We start from the raw sequence: 7280 nt of genomic DNA, 5'->3' as shown, positions 1-7280 counted from the left end.
ACAAAAGGGAACAGAGCGCCACCTCCGTGTGTAAAATCGTTTATTAGGATAAATAAAACAAGGGATAAATGTACTTGCAAGCAAACGTTTTCATCACGCTTTAACAACAGAGAGGCCACACTGTCTGTTAACCCAACAGGGTATCGCCCCGACTATGTAACAAGGTAGCCTCCGGTCACATCACCGTCCACTGGCCGCAGTCAGCCAAGATTGACGCGTTTCAGGGGCAAGCCCCCTTCATCAGAATCATCACCACTTCTGATGAAGGGGGCTTGCCCCTGAAACGCGTCAATCTTGGCGGACTGCGGCCAGTGGACGGTGATGTGACCGGAGGCTACCTTGTTACATAGTCGGGGCGATACCATGTTGGGTAAACAGACAGTGTGGCCTCTCGTTTGTTGTTCAAGCGTGATGAAAACGTTTGCTTGTGAGTACATTTATCCTTATAAACGATTTTACACACGGAGGTGGCGCTCTGTTCCCTTTTGTTTTTACTAAGCCCTAGAACAGGGTATAGGGGCCAGTGCTCGGGGCTAAAACTGTTAAACACAGGGGTGTGGAATCCCTATCGCCCGACGCCCGGGACATGCAGTTTCGGGCGCCGGGCGAGTAGTTTTTTTTGTACACCTAGCCCCGCTCCGGACAAGCAGAGCTAAGTGTACAGTGTGGAGCCGCCGCTCGTTTTCAAGTGATCTGATCACTTGTATGAAACGAGAGGCGGCGATTCTGTCCACACTCCTCTGGCGGACCCGAGACCACGGAACATGAGCTCACCATAGAGCCCGCAGAGCAGACGGAAAACATCCGTTTTTTTCGTCTGCTCTGTGTTATCACTGAGAACGTGGCGCTGTAATCACAGCGCCACCTGTCTCGGCTGTCAGGAACTACACAGAACATCAGTTCTGTGTTGGGAGGGCAGGTTCCATAAAGAGAACCTGTCACCTCCAAACTATCACTTAGAGCAGGGGTCAGCAACCTTTTACACACCAAGTGCCATTTTTGAAACCATGGTACAACCGAGTGCCAGTGCACGCTTTAGTGTTAGTTACAGGTACGTTTTTTCACTCATGGCTGTACTGCTAATAGTAAGTTAAACTCACTAATTATTTTAATGTGTTTTACCTCTCCAGTAGCAGCACAACTATAAGGGGAAACAATTGAATAACTGGTGCACACACAAAACATGTTCATATTTACATTTGCTGAAAAGTAAACTGGACTTTTTAGTGTGATCCCTGTGTCTTTATTTCATGGTTCAGTTGTGCAATCTCTGGCCTGTAGGATGTTACTGTCAGCTGACCTCAGGCCAGCAGCACCAATGCCCTGCAGGCCTCAGGCCAGCAGCACCAATGCCCTGCAGGCCTCAGGCCAGCAGCTGCTCTGAGGTCTGTAGACCTTGGGTCAGCACCAACGCACTGTAAATCACATACCAGCACCAACACACTGTAAATCACATACCAGCACCAATTTACACATTTTAGCCTGCATATCAGCCACAAACACAATTTTACCTGCTTGAAAAAATAAGCATTTTAGAAGCAGTCTTCCTTACCTACATGGACCAAGGCATATTGGGCACACACACAGACCTATACAAGTGCACGGCAGTATTGTCAGCCACAAATGGCATTGATTTTATTCCTGTCCTACATGTTAGAGCAGGAATAAAATCAAAACTTTGTGGATCAATATACTGCTGTGCATTTGTGAGGGACTGCATGTGTGCTGGTACCGGGGCTAAAATTCATGTAGTTGAGCAGTATACATGTGGTACATACAGTATATTCCAGGCGATCGGCTGGCTCCTTTAATTTTTCTGTGGTCTCTGGCAGGATGGTGTTGAAATCCTCCTGTCGGGCAGGGTGCGGTAATCATCCCGTCGGGTGAGCCGGCTCCTGTCTGCGCGGGCTGGTACATGAGGGATCCTCCAGGCAAGCGCTTGCGCAGACTAAGTTGAGGGCCTCCTCAGCGCGCCTCTGCCGCTCAGTCACGTGAGGGAGGTGGGCGGGCCAGGAATGTAATTGACAGCCGGCTCGAGCTGTCAACTACAAGACTACAACTACAAGAATGCCCTGCAGATAAAGAATAACGTCGCGTGCCAGCTGTCAAGGTCTCACGTGCCAGGCTGGTCACGTGTGCCGGGGGTTGCTGACCCCTGACTTATTCCCCGTCTCTCCCAAACCCCCACCCCTCGGCTATACTTACCTTTCGGCAAACAGTCCCTACCCTCCGCCGGTACAGGTATACTGTCCTTACCCCGTACTATCCAGCGCAGTCCTGCCCTATGCATTTTGAATTTCGCTCGCAAATTGCAAGCACTCATTGGTCAGCGTGGTCTGGGGACCACGCTGACCAAGGAGAAGCGCTATTTAGCACAGACCAATACAGTTTTGATTAGGGATGCACAGATAAAGAGTATTTGGGCAAGTACTTGTACTCGCCCAAATGCTCGATATCTTCTCCAATACCGGAACTTCTGGTCAGAGGAAGATTTCTGTGCAAGCAGGAAGCGGGGCAGCGACTAATGACCCGCCTCTCAGTTTCCTGATTGGCCAGGAAGACAGCTCCTTGCTGATTGGCTGGTAAGCCAGCTTCCCAGTCAATCAGCATTGAGCCGGCTTCCTGACCAATCAGGTAATTACTCGCCGCCCGGTTTCCTGATTGGCCAGGAAGCTGGCTCGATGCTGATTGGCTGGGAAACCGGCTTCCAAGCCATTCACAATCAAGCCGGCCAAACAACATGGAGTCGGCTTCCCTGGCAGTCAGAAAGCCGGGTAGCATCTCATTACCCGCTGCACGGCTTCCTGATTGCCTGGGAAGCCTGCTCCATGCAAACGGAAGCACCGATACTCAGTGAGTACCGAAAGACAAATATCGGTACTCGTGCTCTATACCCAAAAACCGCTATTGGTGCATCCCTAGTTTTAATTAAAACTATTTTTTTTTTTTTGTATCAGGACAAGTAGATTGTTATGAAGGACAAGTAGATTTGGCCCCCGCTTTAGCCCTTGGACAAGTAGTTTTTTCAAAAATGTCCACACCCCTGTAAACATCAAGCATTAAACACATTTTAACTTTAATATCAATTTAACTGTGTGCCTGGAAGAATGAATGCTGCTTTAAAGGTAACGGTTAGACACACCAACTATTGATTTGGGTTGTTTGTTTGTTTTTTATCTAACATATGCAGAGGAGGCCTTTTGACTTTACTTTGCTGCATGCTTGTTCCAGGCTAGTTGCATTGAAATTGGAGACAGCCAGGCAGGTAGCATTTTCAGCATTGACAAACTTTTTATATTCTTTCTTTTAACAACAGTTCCAGTTGAAACCATCACTAACCCGTAATGTCAGGTCATAGGCTGAAAGTAGCTGCAGATGATTTGTGGAAGTTATTTACAACAAACAGTAAACCGTGTGCTTTACCTGCTTCCCTGAACAATGCCACCTCCAGGTGATTGCCAGTGGAAAAGGTATAATTAACCAAAGCCGATGTGACCGGTGATCTTTACTGTGGTCCAAGTAGAGTCCTAATTCCATAAATGAGGCTTTATTTGTTTTGTATGTATTTGTCAGGGCTTTAAAATGTGTCCTGTGAGGAAGTGTGTGCATCCACCCATACAACAATAAAAGACTCGGTCAATACACGCTCTCATCTCCTGAATTTCATTGAAATAATCCCATCTTAAAAACATGTCATTGCATGTGGGAGGAATGCCAGTCCGGTGGCACACAGTCTACGCTCAGCAGGAAACACAGTGGAAGATGTTGCATTTTGCAGCCAAGCACGCCTTTTTATTGCATCTTCTATTCTTTATATACAATACACAGAAATGGAAACATTCCTTCAAAATCAACACACTTTGTTTTCTGCTTTGCCATGTCTGCTTTTACTTATCCTAAATAACTCTGTTCGTTTTTCTCTGGCTGTTTTACTTTGCTGAAGTATGTGACAATAGCCTTTTATTCTTAAAGAACTCTGGGATTTTTGTTAACCCTTGCAGTGGGTCTACCCTTGCAGTGTGGGGGTAAAGTGCTCCTTTTTTGTCTAGGTGCAAAAATAACAGTTATATTCACTCCAAGCCGGCCTGCTCTTAGACCGGTCCCTGGAGCCTCTCCCCCCTCCTCTCTAGTGGTCTAAGGTCCCGGAGTCATCACATTCTGTACAGTATATAGGACATGAGGACGCAGCAGAGGAGGAGAATGGCTGGAGCGAGCGCTGCCACAGCCGGCCATCTTGGTGGATCAGGTGAGTATAACTTTGTTGTTTTCCTCCCTAGAGCAAAACGAGCACTTAACTCTTGCAGGGCAGGGGTAGCCTCACTGCAAGAGTTTGATTTGCCCGGAGTTCTGTCATTTTTGTCCAGGGAGCTAAAATAAAAAAATGTATGCTTGCCTTAACCCCGATACCGGCTGGCTCCAACTTTGGACCCTCCAGCCTGTCCTCTCCTCTGCTCCAGCAAAGGTAAGTCCCTCTGCATCCCTATTTCTATACACTGTTTAGAACGTGATGCTTCACAGGACCTTAGACCGCTGCAGCGGAGGGGGAGAAAGGCTGAAGGGACTGGTCTAAGAACAAGCCAGGATCTTGGTTCAGGTTAGTATAACTTTGCTATTTTAGCTCCATAGACAAAATGAGCATGTAACCCTTGTAGTGGAGGGGAGGGGTAGCCCCACTACAAGGGTTAAGATTTGATTTGCCCAGAGTTCTGCTTCAAGATTATTATTTATACAGGATTTATATAGCGCCAACAGTTTGCGCAGCGTTTAACAATATAAAGAAGACATTACAATCACAATACAAGACTGTAAGGAGGGCCCTGCCCCTGAGGGCTTACAATCTAAAAATGCATTTAACCCCTGCTGTGCAGGGGGCAACCACTGCAGGAGTTTTTGTTTTTAATTCCCAGAGTTTAGCTTTAAGAACTGTATCTAAAAGGTACTATTGCCTTTTATACTGACAGACACCGAATGGAAGTTCTCTAAAACTGCCACAAATACAACAATCAGAAATTAAAGTATATCCACAGAAAAACCCCTTCAGATAGATACCATTGCTGAGACCTGATGGGAATGAATGTTATACATAACACTATACAAAGAATGTCTGGGAGAATTGTTACAAATAATATGATAGAACTAGTACGAGATATGTGTCCACCTTTCCAAAGTCTGGTCCCGGTATAGAAATGCGCAACTGCAAAGTGTTAGTTCTGGTGCACATCTGACCTCTGTGTTCCTCTATACTCTGGGTGTTATTAAAAAATCTCATAGTTGCTCCTAGCAGCCAGTCTAGTATATTGTAATGGTGCATAAAGGCAAGATTGTGGCAGAACCACACACTGCATGTCTGTCTCTGATTCTATGGTACATAATTAAGTGTTATTAACACAATGTAGTCTATTTGCTCAGCTCTGTAGTCAGGGAGTTTGATTCTTTTTATTTCTGTCTTTGTCCCTATTGTATATTTGTATTTTCTTACTTCCTGTATGGTGAAACTTGTCAGCATGACAGGAAGTGAGCGTTAATGTTTCTAATGGGGCCGCGGATAGCGGTAAAACCTGACACTGGTTCACAAGTCAAAGTCAGAGTACTTCTTTTCATTTCAGGGTTTATAACATCTGAATTATTCCAGTAAAAATCATGTTTGTACAAGTGAGGTGTTTGAAGATTCTCTGACAGACATCTTCAGGAATGTATCTATTCCTATAGCCGGGGCTTCCGTCTTCCCTAAAGTAAATCGGTACTATGAAAACGGGTGGGCTGCCCAGAGGCTTCGGTATTTGAAGTCACTAACCTGGAACAAGTACGCAGATCAGCTGTGACCTACATGTTACATAGTTAGTCAGGTTGAAAAAAGACTCAAGTCCATCGAGTTCAACCTATAGAGATACGGAGAAAAAAAAAGAGAAAGGCCTAACAGAACGCTATGCCCACAGCTACCCCCTGTTGATCCAGAGGAAGGCAAAAAAAACCCTATAAAGCATGGTTCAATTTGCTCCAACAGGGGAAAAAAATTCCTTCCTGATCCCATAAGGCAATCGGATATTCCCTGGATCAACAATCCCTGATGCCTAATATACCTATAAGAACTCAATATCCAGTAATATTCTGGGAATTTAAGAATACATCCAGATGTTTTTTTAAAACAATTAACAGAGCTAGCTAGAACAAACATTTCCATGTCTTGTAAATCCGCATGTAGGCCAGGGAAATGTTTGCATACATACAGTAGTTTGCCTCTTGTTTGCATCTATTGGAGAGATCCAGGTTAAAGAGGAACTGTGCTTCCCTTTTGGATTTTTTTAACCCTTCTTACCTTTTGCGTATTGTCCTCAATTCACATACTTGCCTGCCCAGCAAATCCAACATTGTCCTGCTGCAATATGCTGTTCAGGTACCATCTTGGCCCTCCATAGTCATCGGTAGCGGGCTGCCTCTTCTGGGTTCAGGCAGCCAGCCAGCCCCCGATGATGCTCTTGGCTCCACCCCCAGGGATCTCTGTCCATACTCTGAAAGCCACCTGGGATAAATGTTGGGGATATCCCACAGGAGCAAGGCATGTGATTTTATTTTTTTATTTTTTTTTCCCCTAGGTAAAAATGGCGCTGGCGGATGTAAAAGTAAACCTGAAAAAAATCCCTTTTTTTAAATAGGGGGGTGACATACGCCCGGCCCAAACTCGCTGTACAGCAATCACACATAACTATACACCGTTCTGAACCGAGCGTGGCTTCACAAGGACATGGCGATACAACTCTCAGCCTCACCCTGCACAGAGATTTCCCAGCTCGCGGGACACAATCTCAGTCCAGCAGACTCAGAGCGATCGTCACCAGGGAGAGGTCAACTCCCCAGTTAACCCTTTACCCACAAACTTTCGCTGCCACCATGTGTTTTTTGTTTTTTTTACGGAAACACAGACCGTGCCCAGTAAGTGCTGTGACAATTTTAAAACACTTAAACAATGCCTGTGATACCGCTGTCCTCTCAGACAGGAATATGACAGGATTCACTATATAGTAGCGCTCTTCACAGAGGCAAGGATACTATAAGTTCGTATTTAGAGCGTAGAGATAAGCTTAACGATTTTTAAGATTGTCCTTTAATTAAAAAAACGGTGCCGAAAATATATAGAAAAAGATCATAATAAAAAAAGAGGAGAAAAAAAAATATCTATAACCGTAAAATAAAAGGGACTAAAAGGTTAATACTCAACAGTCCTGGTTTTAGGAGTTCTTACAGAGTTCAGAGCTCAATAAGCAAAAGGGAAGTCTGAACAG

The 7280-nt window shown here is 45.3% G+C and overlaps 1 long non-coding RNA gene across 1 annotated transcript in view; it reads right to left on the bottom strand.

The window, feature by feature from the left end:
• Window positions 1–1470: 1470 nt before the first annotated feature.
• The window catches only part of LOC108789896, a 21164-nt gene continuing 15354 nt past the window's right edge, over window positions 1471–7280 (bottom strand). The window contains exon 3 of the long non-coding RNA XR_001941422.1: window positions 1471–1482. This is a non-coding gene — a long non-coding RNA (uncharacterized LOC108789896). The remainder of the gene's footprint in view (window positions 1483–7280) is intronic.

The sequence above is a fragment of the Nanorana parkeri genome, unplaced genomic scaffold (assembly GCF_000935625.1).
Source record: "Nanorana parkeri isolate BGI_ZX_2015 unplaced genomic scaffold, ASM93562v1 scaffold428, whole genome shotgun sequence".
In the NCBI taxonomy this organism is placed as follows: Eukaryota; Metazoa; Chordata; class Amphibia; order Anura; family Dicroglossidae; genus Nanorana; species Nanorana parkeri.
Note: the sequence above shows the minus strand (reverse complement) of the source record. Positions and strands in the feature narration are given on the sequence as shown.